We start from the raw sequence: 22,490 nt of genomic DNA on the forward strand, positions 1-22,490 counted from the left end.
AGAAGAGCAAGGCAGACATGTTCTCCTTACGCTCCCTTCCCCTTCATCAAACCCTGGCCCTCCTTCTTCTCCAGGTTGAAACTCTAGCTTCCTCTTTCCTACCCCAAGCATTACTATTTTCATCCCACAGTGCCATCTTCAGACATTTCGATATACAGATAGAGTTCATAGGGGCAAGAAACTAGAGGATTAACTATCATGTGACCCTTTCTCAGCACACAACCTGGAAGATGTTAAGAGTAAGAATGAACAACTAACTTACCTTCTCCGATCTCACATATCACTCTGAACCCTGTCATTGCTGAGGCTGGCAGAGGCAACAATGGAGCGGAGGGGGGGGGAATGGAGTCCAAGAACTAATGACAGAAAGTGAATTCCTCCTTAGGAACTCTTTGGCCTACAGCAAGTTACCTACCCTCTCCAGAACTTGGTTTTCCTCATCTGAAATATAAGGTGATAATTTGAAGATAAGACCCTGGCCAGTTGGCTCAGTGGATAGAGCACTGGCCCAGCATATAAATGTCCTGGATTTGATTCCCAGTCAGGGCACACAAGACAAGCAACCATCTAATTCTCTCCCTCTCCTTCTCCCTCTTCTCTCCCCCTTGCCCCCCACTCCGGCCCCCAGGCAGCCAGTAGCTTGATTGGTTTGAGCATCGGCCTGGGCACTGAGGATAGCTTGGTTGATTTGAGCATCAGCCCCAGATGGGGGTTGTTAGGTGCATCCCGGTCGGAGCACATACAGGAGTTCGTCTCATAATCACCCCTCCTCTCACATTAAAAAAAAAAAAGTTTGGGTTTCCCCTACTGTCTTAGAAGAATTTTGTGGCCCTGGCCGGTTGGCTCAGTGGTAGAGTGTCGGCCTGGCGTGCAGAAGTCCCAGGTTCGATTCCCGGCCAGGGCACACAGGAGAAGTGCCCATCTGCTTCTCCACCCCTCCCCCCTCTCCTTCCTCTCTGTCTCTCTCTTCCCCTCCCGCAGCCAAGGCTCCACTGGAGCAAAGATGGCCCAGGCGCTGGGCATGGCTCCTTGGCCTCTGCCCCAGGCGCTAGAGTGGCTCTGGTCACGGAAGAGCAATGACGCCCCGGAGGGGCAGAGCATTGCCCCCTGGTGGGCAGAGCGTCGCCCCCTAGTGGGGGCGGATCCCGGTCGGGCGCATGCGGGAGTCTGTCTGACTGTCTCTCCCCGTTTCCAGCTTCGGAAAAAAAAAAAAAAAAAAAAAAAAAAAAAAGAATACTATATAGAAGCCTGACTGGGTGGTGGTATAGTAGATAGAGCATTGGACTGGGACACAGAGGACCCAGGTTCAAAACCCTGAGGTCACCAGCTTGAGAATGGGCTCACCAGCTTGAGTGCAGGGTTGCTGGCTTGAGCCTGGGATTATAGATATGACACCATGGTCACTGGCTTGAGCCCAAAGGCCTCTGGCTTAAAGCCCAAAGTTGCTGGCTTGAATCCAAGGTCACTAATTGAGCAAGAGGTCATTGGCTCAGCTGGAGCCCCCAGTCAAGGCACACATGAAAAGGCAATCAATGAACAACTAAGGTGGCACAACAAAGAATTGATGCTTCTCATCTCTCTCCCTTCCTGTCTATTTGCCCTTATCAATCTCTCTCTCTCTCTCTCTCTCTCTGTCTCAGTCTCTGTCACACACACACACACACACACACACACACACACACAATACTATTTAGCATATGACTGTTTCTAAAAGAAAAATTCAAATATTATACAGAAAGAAAAAAAAACAAAAATACTTCAAAAGTCAATAATGTTACTAACAGTACAAAAAAGAACTTTGTAAAGTTACCTTAAAAAACTGTGTTGCCTGACCAGGTGGTGGCACAGTGGATGAAGTGGCAGACTGGGATGTGGAGGACCCAGGTTTGAGACCTCGAGGTCGCCAGCTAGAGCGCGGGCTCATCTGGTTTGAGCAAAGCTCACCAGCTTGGACCCAAGGTCACTGGCTAGAGCAAGGGGTTACTCAGTCTGCTGAAGGCCCATGGTCAAGGCACATATGAGAAAGCAATCAATGAACAACGAAAAACTGATGATTGATGCTTCTCATCTCTCTTCGTTCCTGTCTGTCTGTCCCTATCTGTCCCTCTCTCTGACTCTCTCTCCGTCTCTGTAAAAAAAACACAAAAAACACACAACTGTGTTTACCACTGTTTTTTACATCCCCAGATATAATAGTATAAGTTCAATATAAATCAATAATTTACACACTCATATGCCCATTTTAAATCCAATCAGGTAAAATATATCATGGGGGTGTTTTTTGTATAAAGATGGACATACAAAATAATATAGGAATTAAATACATATCTTATGGATAAATATATACAATATATTATTCATATATACATACATACTTTCAAATTGTTCTCAGCAATAGGGTAGAAAATTTGTTATAGAAATAATAAAATCAACACAAACCAAATTCTATAAATGTACTAGGGTGTCACACTCATGCCACACTAATTTCCACCTCTTACACCCTTTATAATCTTGATTTTGTTCTTTCACTTTGTCTCATTATCTTGCCAATTACAAACTTGCTGTTTTTAAATTATCTGTTTGGTTCCACCTTTAAAAAATGGAGATGAATAGTTAACAAAGGAAATGTTATAAAATACATATTGTTTACAAATCACCAGTTTAAAATAAAACCAGCAGTAAGAGTTTTTATACTAAAATCTTTAGTTTTTTTTTTTACCTTTTCTATGTACAATACTAAATAGAGCATAGAGTCTAAAATAAATAATGCATGTAGACTTGAACCTCTAATGAACTATGTTAATTCTCTTTTCAGAAGGTTAGGCTACTACTCTGCCCAGCAAGCTATAAAGAGGATTTTTTTCAGAAATCCTGCTAGCTCAATACTTTTTTTTGTATCAAACGTAGTTTCTTATTTCCATTCCAGTTTGAAATACTGTCAGAATATTCTGCCTCCAAAGTGTGACAGGCGACACTGTTTGATGGATGTCAGGAGCCGATTAAACATAATCACACAGTAATGTATTTACTGTGGAAGCAGTTAAATCATTTGAGTAGTTCCAACAAACCATATGCTTCTATGAATAAGAGCTGAGTTGTATCAGTGCTTCTAAAACAGGCCTAGACAAACTTAGTATAAAAAATATGCAGGTAATGTGACTATCAATGAAGGAAGTTTCAAAGTTTAGAAGACATTTTCACAGATGGTTTTCAAATGTACTAAAACATGCACTTTGGGACACCCACACTTGTAAATAGACCGATCGATGCCTTAATGAACTGAGTCACGGATAAATTCATTCGAAAACTTTCCATTTTAATGATCCTTCCAGATCATTCACTGTGGAAAGCAAGGTCTAATGCCAAATTTTACATAGATATCTTATTCCTCAAATATATTTTAGTAAAATAAAATTGATGCTAATGGAAGTGTAGACTTAAATCTAGTACTTGGAGATAGTCATCAAATAATAAACCGTAAATTATTTTAAGAAAGTGTTTAGTTTCAGTTACCTATGTTTTCTTATAATTGGGTTTACTCTTCTTCTGGGCAGGGGTGGGAGGAGAGAGTCCACTACATCAAAAGTATTCGTTAAGTACATGTCTCTTGGGATCCTAGAAGGAGGAGAACTTAAGTACTTCTCAGTGGAAAATATTACCCTCATTGCTCTTTCCCTTCCCTCTCCAAGACATGCCTCATAGATGTTATATTTCTTGGTTTCCAATTTTCTCATTTGAAGTAAATGATGCTCAAGTTTAGAGAATCATTTAGAGCCGCTCATGACACTTATAGAAAATGTTACCAAACCAAACTGTGTCATCACAAACTGTAATCAGAACACACGAAATAACAAATGCCTTTGAAGAGACTGGAACACATGCAGACCTAGCAAACTTGACTCTGCTGCTTGTGATGCTTCAAAGGGAGTGGAAAGTGACGGAGGTTATAAATTAGAGGCTCTAGATTCTTGTCTGGCTTCACTACCTAGTAGTTCAGTAAACTTGGGAAAGCCATTCATCTTTCCTAAGCCTCTATTTCTTCACTTATTAAAAGAAAAAAAAATAGAGACAATAGTACCTGTGTTCATTTCCTCTCTATGGCAGACACTTTATAACCAGTGAACAATCAGTCCCAAATTCTGAGTCCTTTCTCCTAGAACCTTTTACCAGTACCCTTAAATAAAGACTGGATGTCCAATGAGAACCCTTCCCTTAGACTAGTACTCTTCCAATCTTACATTTAAACAGAATCCTCTGAGGCCTGTGATGTTGGGCTTTGAGCGCCATTTATACGCAAATTTGTGTTAACCGCCCAGTCATCTGCCCGGTTCACATTGCTTCTTCCGTATCCCAAAGGTATTTCAAATTCCACATGTTCAAATTTCAACTCATGATCTCCCTCCACCAAAACTGTGGTTTCCACGGTCTTCATTTTTCTAATTTAAAAACAAGAACAAAACAGAAAAAAACACATCTTTCTTTGTCACTTTACATATTCAATTCATTATCAAAATTCAAATTCATCAGGTTAACGTTTTAAATGTCTTCCAAAATAAATTTAATTTTCATGATATCCACTGCTAACACTCTAGACCAAATCTCTATCATCTTTCTTTTAGACCACTAAATAGGTCTAGCTCTTTCCTTTCTTGCTCCCCTCTAATTCCTCTTCTAAAACAGCTGAATGGCTTCCCCTTAATCCTAGGATAAAAACTGAAATTCTTAACTTAAAAGACCCTACAGATCCCTTACCTATCTCTCCAACCCTACTCCTATCACACTCCCCATCACAGTCCACTCTATTTTCCCACTGGTCTTTCACTTTAGAGAGACTTACATTAGACCTATATGTTTATGCCTAAAGGAGACAATTACTAGAAAAAAGACTGATTTCTACAGATGAATCACAATTTTAATGAGGCCAATCTCACTAGGAGAAGGGGTGGTCATTGGTTAAAGACAAAAAAAATAGGAAACAGAAATAAAACTAGCACCACACAGCTACTCTGTTATCCCACACTAATGCTGCTGAGACATTATGCAAAGAGAAAAGTTCTGTTCACATCAAGCCTCAAAGCTTAGTTGTCACTGGCCATGTCTTGCCTCAAAGCTACTTCCTCTGGGCCAAGTATAATCAAGGCTTTCAACCTTGAAAAGATTAGGGTGCCGTTCTTTCATCTTCCCCCTCTCACTTTGAAAATGTTTGTGTGTATCTTGTGTACCAGAGAGATCACAAGGCATGTGAGAAAACACAGAATGTGAAAGGGGAGGGGGGCTTGCTTAAGCTTAGAAAGGCATATGATCCAATTTTGTCAATTGCTTATTTCTGCAACATGTCACAGTATGAACTGCAATTTATACACTGCTACCATTAAAAACTGCAGTACCTGTTTACCATTTTAAGTGGAATTAGAACTATATGGATTTAGATAGAAACAAAATGTGGGACGGGACCACTAACCTAAAGAGAAGATAAACTTGATCTACAGAACCAATGTCAAAAATCTTTCTAACACTGTCAGGTAATCAGTATGTCACAGCTTTCCCCCATGAGGGGAAACAAAATCTGATGATCACTGACTATCTGAAAACAGCCAAAATCACATCAACAGATGGGTGACTGTCAGTGAGCCATTTGTTAACCAGTGTGCATGGCTCGGCAGCTTGCACACAACCTCAACAAAATGGAGGGGAGGCGTATGCGACGAGGAAGGGATGAGTTCTCAATCTCATTTGCAATTTTTCATGACAACTTATATTCTTGATAGCAAAAATTATTTTATGGGAAGTAAGAACAAGAATAAAAGAGACATTCTTCCAACAGAAACTGGACCCTTTTTCTAAAACCTTTATGAGTTGCTCTGTTTCTTAGAAAAGTTCTCTTTCTGACTTTAGATAGCTAATGTCAGAAATATCCAAGGAAGATATTATACTCCTAAGTAACTTTTTTTTTTCTAAGTAACTTTCTATAGCTATTAAAAATATAAACATTATTAATTTGTAATAAAAATCTGTTCACTATTTTTCTCCTAATATCATTGATTTTCATGCCAATCTATTTGTTAGAACATTGATCTATTTGTTAGAACATTGACAACTATTAATATTCAAGGGCAAAACTGAAAAATTTAAAAACAATCTCCAAGACAAAAGTCTTAGCCTTAAGACCAAAATGTGTAAGAATCACCAAGGTGCTTCTTCAAAATGCTAATCTGAAGGCATGCCTCCATAAATTTTAACTAAAGAGAACTGAGGTGTTGTAGTAGAATACGAACTTTAATATGTACTCCAAAGGATTTATCTGCAGAGCACAGTTTCAGAAAAACTATTATAAAAGAAAAAAAAATCTGATTACTCTTATTCTTAAAGTGTGCTAATTTAAGAAAACTAAAATCTTAGCTCCTAAAAATGTAGTACAAATTCATGACACAACATCTTAATATCCTGGGGTTTTTTTTGTTTTTGTATTTTTCTGAAGCTGGAAACAGAGAGAGACAGTCAGACAGACTCCCGCATGCGCCCGACCGGGATCCACCCGGCACGCCCACCAGGGGGCAACGCTCTGCCCACCAGGGGGTGATGCTCTGCCCACCAGGGGGTGATGCTCTGCCCACTAGGGGGCGATGCTCTGCCCCTCCGGGGCGTCGCTCTGCCGCGACCAGAGCCACTCTAGCGCCTGGGGCAGAGGCCAAGGAGCCATCCCCAGCGCCTGGGGCCATCTTTGCTCCAATGGAGCTTTGGCTGCGGGAGGGGAAGAGAGAGACAGAGAGGAAGGAGGGGAGGGGGTGGAGAAGCAAATGGGCGCCTCTCCTATGTGCCCTGGCCGGGAATCGAACCCGGGTCCCCCGCACGCCAGGCCGATGCTCTACCACTGAGCCAACCAGCCAGGGCCAATATCCTGTTTTTTGACAGATATTGCTAGGACATTCCAGTTTAGGTAGTGTCTAGAGCAAGTCATTCTCAAACTTTAGTGTTCATAATAATCCCCTGGGGATCTTGTTAAATTGTGGATTTTGATTCAGTGGGTCTGGTGCAAAGCCTAGTCCTACAGTACGAACAAATTTCTGGATAATGCCGACACTTCTAGACTACAGGCTACATGGGGGTTTTTTTGTTTTGTATTTTTAAGTATTTATTTATTTATTTACTTATTTATTTTAGAGAGAAGAGACAGAGAGAGAGAAAGAGAGAAGGAGGGGAGCAGGAAGCATCAACTCCCATATGTGCCTTGACCAGGCAAGCCCAGGGTTTTGAACCAGTGATCTCAGCATTCCAGGTTGACGCTTTATCCACTGCGCCACCACAGGTCAGCAACAGGCTACATGTTGAGTAACAATTCTAGACAGTGGTACTCAAACTTCAGCATGCATCAGAATTACCTGGAAGGCTCGTCAAAACACTGACGTGACTGCATTAAACAAATGCTGGCAGCTACCAGAAGCTCCAAGAGGCAAAAATATGAATTCTCCCCTAGAGCCTCCTTTGGAACCTAGCCCTACCAACACCTTGAGTCTAGGTTGGTGCCTGAGAATTTTTATGGCTAAGGAATTCACAGGTGATGATGATACTGCTGATTTCAGGACCACACTTTGTAAATTACTATTTGGGGTTATATTCCTGGGGAGGTATTATCACTGAGAAATATCTTTCAAAGCTTAGATTTTTTTCCTTTTCCCAAACTCTTTGTAGAGTTCTGGCAAACAGCAAGCTTTTAGAACTTAGATTTTCTCAAACTCATTGGAGAGTTCTGGCACACGGTGGGGGGAAAAAATAACATGGCATCTGCACAAATCCTCGAGAAGATCACAACAACTATCTTTCATTATTTCCTTTTAGAAACAGAAAAGACATGAATGGTAAAGAACAATGCTGGTCTTCAATTTAAAACAGATGGTTAGGACTTGTTTTAGAAAAAGAGAAGAAGAGTTTGTATACTTGGAATTTATAGTTTATTTTACCTTAGGACAAAGCTTTGAAATAATGTTACTTTCCTCTAAAATTTATAGCCTAATGATAGGTAACCACTGTCAGGCAGAATGCCCTCTAGGGAGGCACTCACAAAACGGGGGCAGGGGAATTTGGGTTGACAAGCTCTTTCCATCTCCTTCGTGAGACCCCAATTAGTCCTTTTGGCTTGAAACTCTTTTCTGTGACAGAACATGCCAGCATCTATATGGGTTTAAGCTAATCACCATCATGATACAGCTGAGCAATACATGGAGGGGTACCCCAAATTCCCACATTTTTCCTTTCTTTGAGTTAAAGAATTAAGGGTCTTATTAAAATGTATTGTATTTTGTGGGTCTAACCTATAGACATTCCCAGTCTTCACCTTGAGTTGAATGCACGCATGTAGTCAACAAATATTTGTGAGAACCTGTCATGTGTCAAACTAGGTCCAGGCACTGGAGGTAGTGCAGTCAATTAGAGTGACAAGATCTTAGCTCACTTGAAACTTACATTGAAGGTGGGGAATAAGTAAGAGAACAAGGTCATTTCAGAGTATAGTACAAAATGTGGAGAAAATAAAACAGTGTGACAATACAGACTGCTTCTTTACATTGGATAGTCAGGGGAAGTTTCTCTGAAAAGGTAATTAATGAGCTAAGATATTAATGACAAGGAAAAGCCAATTGTGGTGTTCATCAAATTACCTAGCCACCGCCACTTATTATGTTAGTGAGTAATTAGGGCACTTGATGAGGGAGAAATCAGCAAAGTCTAAAGAAGTGGGTGTTGCTTAGGAAATGGTACTGGTGAGCATGAAGGGCGCCATAAAGACCATGAGTTGCCAGAAACTACATAAGGGTATGATTTTTTCTGGATGGGTTATATTCCAAGCCACACCTCCTAACTATTATTAAAATTCATGCATTAAAAATAGTCAAGCTCCAATCTGGTGATGTTCTAACCCCAGCTGAGTCATTGCAGTGGTGAAATACTTAATTATTTTCAGATCTGAGCAGCTGTGAGGCCCAGCCCCACAGGCACATACTTCAAAGACTTGGCAGTTGTTCTCAGTCTTTCCATTTTTGAAGCGACAAAGAACAGCACTGAACTTTTGCCAGTGTAGACAACATGGTCAATCAAAGTTTACGGAGAACCCCAACTAGACAGATCCACATCTGAGTTTCCTGGATGAATTCAAAGGAACAGTATACAGAATCCCAGTACCCTAGCCCAAACCACACCCAGCACCCCATTCCCTCCCCCACCCTTCTCAATACCCACCTCCAATTTCTTCCCACCATTCATTTGAATAGATTCAACTTTAAAGGCAGGTAGAATTTCCTAGTCATTCAAAAAGAAAAGTTGATTTACGTCTTGCCGATTGGGTTGTCATTCTTAAAGTTTACTTTACTGTCATGTATAGTACTGGATGTTCTGAAGGGCTTCCATTCCCAAGTGAAGGAAACAGGAAGTGCTTGGGTGGCAATTATTGGTCACAGCAAGAGCCTTCGTTAAATGTGTGAAAACAGGACATTGTTGATGAGGTCCTCTTCCATCTGCTTTCCTCTGTTGTTATTTATCCCTCTCTCATAGGTTTTCCAGAGTTCCCTTCTGGGGAACTGGTATTTATATTTGTCCTCCATTACACCATTACAAAATACTATTCTATTTTCCATCATTCTAATACCCATTAGGTAACTGGTTAATCTGAAATTTTAATTCTAGAACAATGCCACTCAAAGTGGGATGCTTCTACCAGCAGCATCATATAACATGGGAACTTATAAAAAAAATGTGTATTTTCTGCCCATCCCCAACCTAATGACTTGTAAGAGAGGGAGGGAGTAATCTGTGTCTTTATCTGCCCTTCACATTATTCTTACGGACTCTTAAAACTGAGAAACGTTGTTGTGGGGCAAAAGTAAGATAATGGGCTACTGTCACTTTCAGATGTTATGTATGTGCTTTTTAAAAGGGCCTTTGGGGCCCTGGCCGGTTGGCTCAGTGGTAGAGTGTCGGTCTGGTGTGCAGGAGTCCCGGGTTCGATTCCCAGCCAGGGCACGCAGAAGAAGCGCCCATCTGCTTCTCCACCCCTCCCCCTGTTTCTCCTCTCTCTCTTCCCCTCCCGCAGCCAAGGCTCCATTGGAGCAAAGATGGCCCGGGCGCTGGGGATGGCTCTGTGGCCTCTGCCTCAAGCGCTAGAATGGCTCTGGTTGCGGCAGAACGACGCCCCAGATGGCAGAGCATCACCCCCTGGGCAGAGCATCGCCCCCTGGTGGGCGTGCCAGGTGGATCCCAGTCGGGCGCATGCGGGAGTCTGTCTGACTACCTCCCCATTTCCAACTAAAGAGAAATAAAATAAAAAAAATTAAAAAAATAAATAAATAAAAGGGCCTTTGGGATCTCATTATAAAAGCATGGCTGTGTAACAATTAGGGCAAAGGTGTCCATTGTATACCAGAAACTATCCTACATAGTGGTTGCTGGCTTCCACCACCCTAAGAACAACACTGATGACAGGGCAGCTAGCTTCAAACAAGAACCTCTGATTGTGCACTCAACAGCCATCAGCACATCTCTCTTGAAGCTCCTGACAGGTAGATTAGAATCCCATGGCACTCAGCCACAGCCCTGATCTTCAGGAGAAAGAGAAAAAGGACTTCTAAAAACATCTTCCCTTTTGATGTTAATGGTATCCATGTAATCACACATCATTTATTGAATGAGAAAGGAGGTCTGATATGTGCAAGGTGTGATGACCCGGTCATTTCTTTTACTTCTTGGTGTCACAAACATGGGCTCAGCAGGGTCAAAGAGCTTAAAACATTATCTAAAATAAGACAAACATGTAATTTTTCTCTTGCTTTATTTATTATTCTGTTTTTTCTCAAAGATTAATTAAAAGACATTTCCCTACCTAAGAAATTTGAGATGAGGCTGTACCAACCATTATGATCATTCATAAAAGTGAACGTCCACAAAATTAAGCTTGCTTGGGAAACTATAGACCAAAATGTCCAGCTGAAGGATAATTTTTACCAAACCTCATGTACCCCCCAAATCTTTTCAGTGCAGTCACATCCTCCCAGGCATAAATTTTCCATCAGAATTCAGCCTTCCCTATAAAAGCGTTTTAGGGTTGATGTGTCTTCTGGCTGGCAGCATTTGAAAGTCAAGCAAACAAGCCTTCCAGGCCTCACATTGAGTTAAAAAAACATTTTCTCCCTGACATTTAGGGCCAAATTAGGGACCAAAGTCTTCATTCTTTTACTCAAGACTAGGTTTATGTCTCCACAGGCAATGTGAAATGGAGTGTGGAGAAATGATCTCATGAAATAAATTAATTTAGACAAGATGCCTGGTTTGTTCATACCTCACAGAGTGAGTGTGTGTGTGTGTGTGTGTGTGTGTGTGTGTGTGTGTGTGTGTGTGTTTAACAGCAGGTTAGGGAAACTGTGACATTGAAGAGATGAAGCAAAAGAGCACTACCCAGCAGTAAGATCAGGCTTTTCCACATCCCAGTCACCAATTGTGTGACCTTGCGCAAGACTCCCTGAACCTTTGTTCCCTCAACTGTTAGATGATTTTGTGAAACTGGATTCACTACTTCCCAAGGCAGTGATGAACAGAAGAATAATTAACAAGAATATTCCATATTAATATATCATAGTTCAATGTTACTGTTGCTAAATATCCCCTCTAATATGTGCACCCAATTCTAAAGAGACATACGTACATTTTCTTGGGTACATGCTGACATACCATAGCTTGAGGCCTCAAGCTTTCATTCTCTCCCACCAGGACCTGAGAACCAACACATTTACCAATACCAGATGAATCTGCTATCTCAAGAATGACCCTAACCATAGCTGCCTCCAGAACAAGATATCAGAATAGGAAATTGAATCTGAGCTTCTCACATGGAAGGCCAGGGCATTAATCATGGTGAGCACACTGGGGGTTTTTCATCTTGAGTTTGACTGATTGGGTTCATAAAATCTCTTTCATTTTTCATCAGGAGATTCCAAGTTTTATATATTTATTATCCCTCTCATTATTTCACAGCCAGCAGCATATTTTACTTGTAGCAGTGCCTAACTTGGAATAATTTTGGAAACCACAATGCTTATGAGGCATGGCTTACTGGGGCACCAGCAAGCAAACCTTGCTCTTTATTAACTGACTGGGTTAAATATTGCTTACATTTTCACCCTGGTGTGCCCTGCCATTTCAACTTTTTTTCCCCCTAACAAGAACTACAGAACATAGGGATAATTCAACCTGGGCTTCCCCATCCCCCTACCTCTAGCTTGTCACAGATTTAAGGAACTTGGTATAAACATAATTTATGTAACTCCCCATATTCATACTGAAAAGCACTGACCATTGAGTGGCAACAGCAATAACTGTTATTTTCATGGCAAATATGCTTCAGTGAAATATAGTACAGGGTTGCCTCTGCGTCTCTCAAGCCACAGCCTACTCTTTAAAAATAAGTGTCCATGGGTGGTTGTCAATATAGATCAACCTAAGAGGAAAAATATGTTCACTGAGAAGTTCTTTGGCCTGAGACTATAACATGCAAGGAACATGATGATTACAGATGGATTTTTGCCTCTTTATATGTTTCTGTTCTTTTCCTACACTGCCTTCTCTGTGAGTTCATTTGGCTCATATTCAACTTACTGGACCATAAAGAGTGAGTTTAGGTCACCCAATTCCTTTAATAAAACACAATTTTGAATCTCTGCCTTCAGAAGTAAAGTGTTTAAATATTTTACTTAGCATTGTTTTTTAAATAAATTTGGTGAGATTATTGAATTAACACATTTTTTTGCTAGTAGGAAAGACTTGGGTCACTCTTCTGAGTTCTCATTCAGGCAATAAGATGAAAATATATGGGCAGAGAAAGATGGGAGGGGAAGGAAGAGAGAAGTAGTTTTAAAGGAAAAAGAAGAGGGACAAGAAAGGGACAAGGAGAAAGGTAAGATTCATGTTTATTCATTTTGGAATCTAAGAGAGTAATAGAGAGTTTTTCAGCAAGGAGTATCTAGAATTTCATGAACTATATTCCAGCCTGGCTCTTGTGCAGCCAAAGGACCCTGACAAATCAGTCACACTTTCCCCTTCTTCAGCTCAACTTAGAAATTCATGACAACACTACTGTTTCAAAACTTCAGGAAAAGACAATTCTTCAAATTTCTTAAACTCAACCAAAAACTAAATTGTTGAACCATTTTACTCCAGTACCAAGTGCAATAACTGAAATACTCAAGAAATCCTTTTAGAATGATGAGTGTACAAAGAATATTTTCCCTGATGTGTTCTCAAGTATAGAGGCAGTAATATCTAGTGGTCATGAGCCCAGACCCTGAAGCCAGATTTGGCTTCAAATCACAGTTCTGCCATTTCTTTGGCCTTGAATTTTTTTGCACCTTAGTTTCTTTATCTGTAAAATGAGGATATTAGGATCTACTTCAGAGAATTGTGGTGAAGATTGAGTAGATTTTTCTGAGAATAGTACATGACACACAGCAAATTAAACCCAACTGATTGGGCTATGTTCCAAGTATTGTTATATTCTGGCATGATGATTAAGAACTTAGACTTCAGAGCCAAACGGGCCTATGTTCAAATTCTAACTCTGTCACTTACAAACTATATACGTGACCTTGGATAGGTATTAGCCTGTAAGCCATGGTTACCCTTTCTATAAAATCTTATTTGCTCAAAGTAATAATTAAATCATGGCAGAATCTACAAACTGTACTCCTCTTCTTTTATGGTGGTAGAGTTGTAGTTGGGAAATAACTGCCCAACCATAGACCACATTTCTCAGTCCCTTTTGCAACTGGGTGTAGCCATGTGACTAAGCCTCAGCCAATGGACGATAAGCAAAATGATACTTCCTAGACCATAAACCTTGTACACAGAATCCTCTACAATGAATTTCTAAGTCCTGCTTGCTGGAATAGCATCAGAAGGACCTTGGGAGACCACACAAACTACTGTGAGCCTGAGTCCCTGAATAACAATTAGCCCAGCCTCTTGCCTGAGAGAGTAATAAATTCTGACATTTCTCGAACAATTCATTTATTGTTCAGTCTCTTTATAGTAAATTAACCAACCTTACCATTGGCCCTGGCACACAATAAACCCTCAATGAATTGTTAACTACTCTGTAAATAAGCAGAAATAAGTAAATGTCATTATGTACTTTTTCCTTTGCAATGAAATCATGATATTGATGTGAACAAGTTACTGAATCCCTCTCTTTGTAAAATTAATAAAGTTATCATTTTATAAAGACTATTGCATGTTTGTAAAATTAATGTTTTAAAAGAGTATTGAGAACCTCAGGCTCAAGTCTATCAATTTGATGAAAAATAGTAATATAGTAATGAGTATTATTCTATGCCATAAACACAATTACTATGTTACCATTACATAAGAATTCTTAAGCAAAGACTGTTGTTATTGAAAAAATAATGAGTACACTAATCTAAAAATATGAAGTAATAAGTCCCTTGAGGGAGTTCTAATCAGATAGTTTTAAATAAAACTCTAGTGATTCAATCAGAGCCATATTGACTCTAAGAAAATAGTAATTTAAGTAATCATAACTGAGTTCCATTTAAGTAAAAATATTTAATATGCTCAAGAGTCAAATATTTTAAATCATAAAAATAAATTACCCAACTACACAATGATATAAGAATTTGGGGTTTTATACATTTTTACTTGTTAGTTTTTCAAATTCCTGAAGCCTGCCTTTTCAATAAAAGAATTTATGTAAAATGTTCCTCTTTCATTTTGAATTCTAACAACAAAATAAGAAACAGTTTTATAGAAAATGAGCCATTTACATATACATACATATCTCCCTTTTTATTCATGATTTATAAATCTAAATCTAGCCCGCTTATCCAGCTCTGGGGAGCATTTTGAAGCAATTCTAAAAGAACTAACTTATTTGAAACAGAGGGTATCATGATTCTTTTGGTGTGTAGCAATTAGACAGACCCATTTGATTAAAAAAACAAGAAGACAGTGTAGCTACCTTCTTACATAATCCGTACACAAGGTCTGAAAAAACAAAAGAAGCTCCTAATAAACAACATATCGTCTCAATATAAACATACTTTTCTTTTTAAAAAATGGGAATGTAATTACAGATGCCTAACTTTAAAGAAATATAATGATTTCCAAAGAAATGATCACCAATATATTTTTTTTCTTCTATCCCTAGAGATCTGTGTTTCCTGACTTTAATATTTAGGATTGATAAATACGTCTTTTTAGTGTAACAAATTATCTCAAGCTCTGACTTTTTTATTTTACCCACACATTTAAAATGAATTTATAAACATATATTTAAATTTTTGTTACATTAATACTCCAGAAATTATAAACTGTGATATAATCAAATACTTTCTTAGTATCTACCAAATGCACAGCAGCGTGGAAAGCACCAACAGCCCCCTCCAAACAAAAAGAACTACAAACTAGAGCAACGGTCAAGACTTCCAAAATCTCGTGCTTGACCACCTCTCTTCTGAAGAGCAAGAAAAAACTGGAAGTAAAAAACTGGCCCCTATCTAGATCATAAACCCATCACAAAAACCTAGCTCCTTTTACTCGTTAGCGCAATCTTCTTTGTGCCTGAAATATAACATTTATTCGTTCAAAAAAACAGCACAGCAAAACAAAAAATCAATGATTTGTTATCCCAAGTAGCAAGCACTGAAGACATAAGCAAAATAAGTTGGGAGAGTTTTTTAATTACTTCAGCAGCTGTCCTCAAAATGCTTCTCAAAAAGAAAGTGGTCTTTGTTTAGGAAAATGCCTTGAAAGAAGCTTGCCGGTAAATAATAATATTTTAGGAGACTTCATCTTGGCTGTGCCAAGGCTTCAGAAAAGAAAGCAAAACTGTTCAAGATGCTGTTCTGGCCTGCCCGTTGTGAGGAGGCATGTAATTCACTGCAGCATGTTTTCTCCTTCTAAACAGAAGGGAAACGACCTAAATACCTATTAAAACTCGACTAGAAGATGAATTTTCAATAGCTCTTCCTTGCACTACTAAGGAGCAAATTAAAATAATGAAGCTGATTGCATATACTAACAGGGTAAACTCCTCAAGACGAATTACCAAGTGAATAAACCAGTTATGGAATGACACAGCCGTTTCAGAGCAGATAAAATATGTTAAACTTACTTCAAAATACTCTGTACTTTCTGAAGGAAATATATACACAAGGAGCAGTTCTATCAAAGGATATACACAAAGCAGAATGCAGTGCTCACATCATCTAGGAAGGAGACCCAGATTCCAGTTGCTAGTGAAGCACTTCATCCATAGCATTAGAATTTTAATTTTTACCAGGAGAATTTATTGCTTGTATAATTAGACTTTAAATATTTTCAAATTAAAATGACTAAAAGAACGTATTTATGAATCTAGATATTAATTCTAAATTTAAATATTATCTAAATAAATTGAACTTTAAATATGTTAACACCTTTAAAGTGAAATATAAAGAATACTGGCATATTGAATTTTTAGAACTGTAATGAATAAACAAAAATATTTAATAAGTAAGAATGGCTATGAAAAGAGATATGTTTAATATTCTTCAATTATCTAGAAATACTATCTCATAAAATTATTTTGCTAGGTCTCACTTTCATATTTTACTGATTAATATTTTCTAAAAAAAATGTACAACCTAAAATGTCTTTGATCACAAAAAAGTATCAGTTCCTGTGGACTAAATTTTTGTTGTAGCATGAGATACTAAGTAGGACATTAAATACTAGTCCCTTTTTTAGCTTTAAGAAAGAACAATGAACAAAAAAGATGACATAATATGAATTCAGTGTGGATCAAGAACTTTACTTAATTTTTTATAAGTCCTTATGTCCTGGCAAGAGTATATTAAAATACAATTTTAATGGGAACTTCTGAAACTATTTTATTCCCTTGCTCTTGATAACCAAGAATACAACCGCAGTTTCTTCTTCCTATAGAACAAAAATAGATACTTGACTCAGAACTCCTATGAGAGTTTCTGCTCACTTCAATACCACTTCTCAAACTCTGAGTTTTGCCTACAATCTGATCAGCATGACACTACCTTGACTCTAATCTTAAGAATGTTGTATTTAAAATTCTGAGACAGTAATTACCATAATTTACCTGTCACTATGAGGGGACGAGAGACTAGATTAAGCTTGTGGAGATTCAAACTTGTTTTTCCAAGAAAATCAGATCTGAACTTACAATGAGCCACATGAGTAAATAGAGTACATGGGAGCAGCCAAAAGTCACTTCTATTTTAATACAGAAGGCATTAGATAACTTCTGAAGTGAATTCACCTCCTTAATTACATTTGTTTACATTGCCTTTAAAATAAGTGTGGTTTGCATCCCTGAGCATGTATGGATTGGTTTTCAGAGAAGGTGCTCAGAAATGAGACAGGAATACACATGGTTTTAATAATGACTGTGGATACCCTACAAAGTATATAATCCGCATAAGGATAATAAAAGCCCTTTTAGTTCACTCAATTATCTGGTTAGATAAATATAAACTCTAAGCTGCTTTCCCTGTCCACTTAGCACACTTCTGGGGGGCCTCCTTCCAGGTCAGTGGGTCTAGGCTCCAGAAACACATTCTCGTTGTTATTTTAGGTAAAACATTTTTTACAATCAGTGAATCATTAAACCCAATGAAGGTCACTTACACTGTTAACATTTTATGGCAGAACTTTCTTAGGCAAGGCCCTGGTAGATGGGCAGGCAAGAATTCAGTCTGTGTGAGTTAAAGACCATTACAAACCCTCAGAACCGAAGCTTCTCTGCCTTGTACCTTTATTTGTTGTCTCCGCTCCCTTCCTTTGTCCAGGCCTTAAGTATTCCCATAAGGAGCCGTGTCAGATCCCGGCACTCCTAGAATATGATGTCTTGGTTTCTCAAGGGAAAAGCCTTCTGAAGTCCTTTTAAAATAAAAAATGAGAGGGAGAATGGGGAGCGAGGAGGGGAGGGAGGGAGAGAACAGAACTAAAGACATTAAGAGACTACCTTCTCCTTCCCACATTAATTCAAATTCAGATTATTCACAAATGCTCAAAGTCAAATAAAGTTACATAGAGTAAGAGCTGGAAGAGAACCTGGCAATCATCTAGTTCAAACACTAATTTACAAGATGGGGAGTCCCAGAGTGAATGAGTGAGTGATTTGCCTACATCCACATCATAAATTGATGGCTAGGTATAGATTAGATCCCTGGAGCAGAGGCCTTAAGACATTTATAGAAACCATCTGAAAAAAAATTAAGAAGTTAAATCTCAGCCCTAGCTGGGTAGTTCAGTTGATTAGAGCATTGTCTAGATACGTAAAGGTTGCGTGTTTGATCATCCATCAGGACATAAATAAGTGGAACAATAAATCAATGTCTCTTTCTCTCTCTCTCTCTTTCTCTCTCTCTCTCTCTTTCTCTCTCTCCCTCTCCCCACCTCTTTCTCTCTCTAAAACTAATAATTTTTTAAAAAAATAAAAAAAAGTTAAATCTCCTTTAGGAAATATTATATATTTCAATATAAACCCTAAGACAAATTAATTTGAGAACTATGGCTGACTTGAATTTTTCTATAGTGCAACTCTTCCATAGGGCAACAAAAAGACAATTTGAGGTTTACAATATTTCAAACTTTCTTTTCCAATCACAAACATCTATTTATCTGATTGACCTAGTCTCTTACTTTTCCAGTATATTTAAACTGAGTATGTGAATCTGCAAAAGTATTATTTCTTGAGCTATTTTTCGGGGCCCTGTTAGAGGTCCCGCTGTGAGAACTATTTGAGCTAGAATATAATAAGGAATGGGACTCTTTCCACTGGTAATACAGTTTCTATTAAATAATAGTCTACATTTATAGAGGAAAACCTTATCAGCTGAGTAACTATTGTATGCTAAAAAATACTTCACATTTACAAAAATAAAAAAACACATAACATAAGGTTAGTTTGACCAAAGTGTGATATTTGCAGAGAGAGCCAAGGGTTATCCATTCAAAAGGCCAAGTTAAATAAGACACAATTAGATGTCCTGTGGCCTTCTACCTCTCAGGATTTATAAACTCACTTCTCAGCAATCTTGGGGGAATGAATTTCGCCTTAATTATCTCTTGTTTCTCTTGGCCCATCTGCATTACTCAGACTCTTCTGACAGGCGCTTTCAGCAAACATCACACGGCCATGGGTCTTGCTGACCTTTTTTCCAAACTGGCTTTTCCTTTATTCAATGTTTTTTAATGGATATCATATTTTATTTTGTTTAGAAAAATAAAGGGTGAGAATTTATTCATCTACATGGTTGTGAGAAGAAGATAGATATCAACCACAGAATTTTTAGAAAAACATACTCCCAACCAATTCTGAAGATGCAGACTTTTCTACCAAGATGTACTAAACCTGTGGTCTGCTGCTACACAGTGTGATCTCAAAAAAGATAAAAAATTTCAGAGAAAGATATTAAAAAGTCAAGACTCCGCACAATGTAAAAATGTAGACCAATGGTATAAATTTTAAAGGCATTAAAGGTAAACTGACCTGAAGTGTCATAATACATGACCACACTTCAGGAAGACCCAAAGCTGCCACCAGCAATGCTCACCCACATAGCCATTATCTCACACCTTCCCCAACACTGGGTGCCTTCATCATCTATTCTTTCTGCTCTCAAGTTGCCAAGACTTGTGTGGGAAAGACAGAAAGTGTACCCATGGGGCCTATTACAGGTTCATTCTACTATACCTTTAAGTAGTAGAAACATGTGGGTTTTAGTAAAACACAGGCCCTTATCTCCACCTTCTTTATGGTCTGCCCGTTCTCACAGCCTCAGATGTCATCTCTTGGTGCTACCTGTGCCAGGCTGGAAAGTCCTCCAAATTTTGTAACACCTGAATTTGACTATAAGTCCCACCACTTACTAGATGAGTAACCATGAGCAAATTACTTAAATTCTCTGCTTCTCATTTTTCTACTCAGTTAAATCAGGGCAATAATGTTATCATGCAAGACTAGTGAGAAGAAAGTTATGTAATGTACATGTATTGTCTGGTAATAAATGAGCCATAATAATAGTACTTTAATGAGACTCAGCAATGTTTTTTCTTTCCTTTGCTGTGACTCCTTATTGCATTCCTCCCAGAATCTAGTCCGGACAGCTTCCACAGCCGTAGGATTCCCAGTCTTCCTCCTCACTCTCAGCCAGTTTGACCTCTGTACAACTGGAAAAATCAGAGGCCTTCTGCCAGTGGTTCAGAGCTCCCCACAGACTTTTCCCCCTGGTTTCGCTCAGACCTGTCTCACAGGGAGAGGCCTCTCCGGCCCTAACCCAGGCTCTGACCCTCCCTACTGTGGTCATCTGTCCTACCTGCTTTTTCTTTCACCTCTTATTCCCTTTCTCTTGTGCACTAGTGATTGAATAAGTCTTCATGAAAGATAGGTTTACTTCCCATTCCACCAGTTCCTTCTCTTCTCTTTACAGTGGTTCAGATATCTTTAAGTGAAACCCCTGTGTCCTGCTGTCCTCCGATCCCTGAGCGGGTGGGTCCTCACCCACCACAGCAGCATGGAGGGTTGTAGGACCCAGGCTGCCTCTCCCACTTCCTAGTTGTGTGTTATCCTTGGATCAGTAACTCAACCAATCTGAACTTCATTCAGTTGCTGTATCTGCAAGTAGGAGGTAAATAGAAATTTTTGAGGATTAAATAAGTTAATTCATCAGAAGCACTTAAAACAGTACTTGGTATATAGTAAGTGTTCCGTAAATACGAGGTGTTCAACTTCCTCACCACTACGTTCGCCCTTTTCCTCCTCCTTCTTCCTCATTCCCCAGACTACTAGAGGCTTGAAATTTATTTCTTAAAGCTAATGTGGCCTTCTAATTTCAAAATAAAAGACTATTTCTCATTTTCCCCCTCTTTCTTTTTAAACTTTGTGCAACTTTATAAAGCTGACGCCTCTCTTACTATTATATCCTTTGTCTTCGAATAAAGGAGGAATTGACTATTTTTCCTATGACCTGCTCCTACCCAGGCCATAAGATCTGGCACTGCTCCAGAGGGCCAGGATGGAAGTGTCAGGAAGGAACTAAGGATAAACACTTGAATTTTTGGCCCTTCAGTCAAAAATCTTGGCAGAAAGTCATGTGATTTCCCTCCCCTTGCCTGGATTGAGTTCTCAGAGTTAGGGGGAGGGGACATCTACAGAGAGATGCAGGACTGGTAGGTGCAGCAGCCCTTCGGAAGGAGACTAAGAACATGTGCCCTCCCTGTAGCCTTAGAGGCTGCATTCACTGCCACCAATAAGGTGGAAGTGAGCCATGGAGACTGACACAGCACCCTGACCGAGTATTCTTTGGGCCCCACAATGGCACAATAAAGCAACAGGAGGTTTCCCATGTTCACCATTCCCCTATCCCCGGAGACGTGAGGAAGTACTAAGACTCTAAGACTCAAAGGGGTCTCATGACTAAATTTAAAGGACTCACCTGTTGAGAGCAGTATGGACCATGGGACTGGACACCAAATGGATCACAAACATCTCAGAGGACACTGGTGAGGATGGAAGCCAGCAATTAAAACCACAATGGGGATAACACAGCCCTCCCCCAACTTGCCAGCTCCCTGGGGACAGAGACCGTATTGTAGTTCTTTGTTTAACTTAATTCCGTACACACACTGATTAACAAATTTCTGTTGAATTGAGTCAATGTATTACCTTGGTTTTATTTTGTGCTGAATTAACACAAAATTATCCTCCAAATTTTTATTTTCCTACCCTCAACTTAAATGAGGTATTAGAAAGCAATAATAGGTCTGACCAGGCGGTGGCACAGATTCAAACCCCAAGGTCACTGGCTTAAGTGCTGGCTCACCTGCTTCAGTGCAGAGTCGCCACCTTGAGTGTGGGACCATAAACATGACCCCATAGTTGCTGGTTTGAGCCCAAAAGTCACTGTCTTGAAGCACTGGCTTGAGCCCAAGGCTGCTAGCTTGAGGAAGGAGTCACTGACTTGGCGGGAGCCCCACCACCATCAAGGCACATATGTGAAAACAATCAGCCCTGGCTTGTTGGCTCAGTAATACAGTCAGCTCAGCATCCGGATGTCCCAGGTTCGATTCCAGGTCAGGGCACACAGGAGATGCATCCATCTGCTCTTCCTCTCACTTTTCTCTCTCTCTCCCTCACTCTCTCTCTCTCTCTCATGCTCTCTCACTTCTCTCTCTCTTTCCCTCCAGCAGCCATGGCTCAATTGGAGCCCCAGGCTCTGAGGATGGCTCCATGGCCTCTGCCTCAGGCACTAAGAAGAGCTCAGTTGCTGAGCAACAAAGCAATACCTCAGATGGGCAGAACATCTCCCCCTAGTGGGCTTTCTAAGTGGATCTCAGTTGGGGCATATGCGAGAGTCTGTCTCTGACTCCCCTCCTCTCACTGAATAAAAAGAGAAGGAGGGGGGGGGGCAATCAATGAA

The 22,490-nt window shown here is 39.6% G+C and overlaps 1 long non-coding RNA gene across 1 annotated transcript; it reads right to left on the reverse strand.

The window, feature by feature from the left end:
• Nucleotides 1–2,946: 2,946 nt before the first annotated feature.
• On the reverse strand, nt 2,947–21,642 carry LOC136334224 (uncharacterized). Its single transcript, XR_010731128.1, has 4 exons — nt 21,507–21,642; nt 17,820–17,946; nt 4,239–4,436; nt 2,947–3,615 (listed from the first exon to the last, which is right to left on the reverse strand). It is a non-coding gene; the product is annotated as an uncharacterized lncRNA (long non-coding RNA).
• Between the last annotated feature and the right edge of the window lie 848 nt (nt 21,643–22,490).

This window comes from Saccopteryx bilineata, chromosome 4, assembly GCF_036850765.1.
Source record: "Saccopteryx bilineata isolate mSacBil1 chromosome 4, mSacBil1_pri_phased_curated, whole genome shotgun sequence".
Lineage (NCBI taxonomy): Eukaryota > Metazoa > Chordata > Mammalia > Chiroptera > Emballonuridae > Saccopteryx > Saccopteryx bilineata.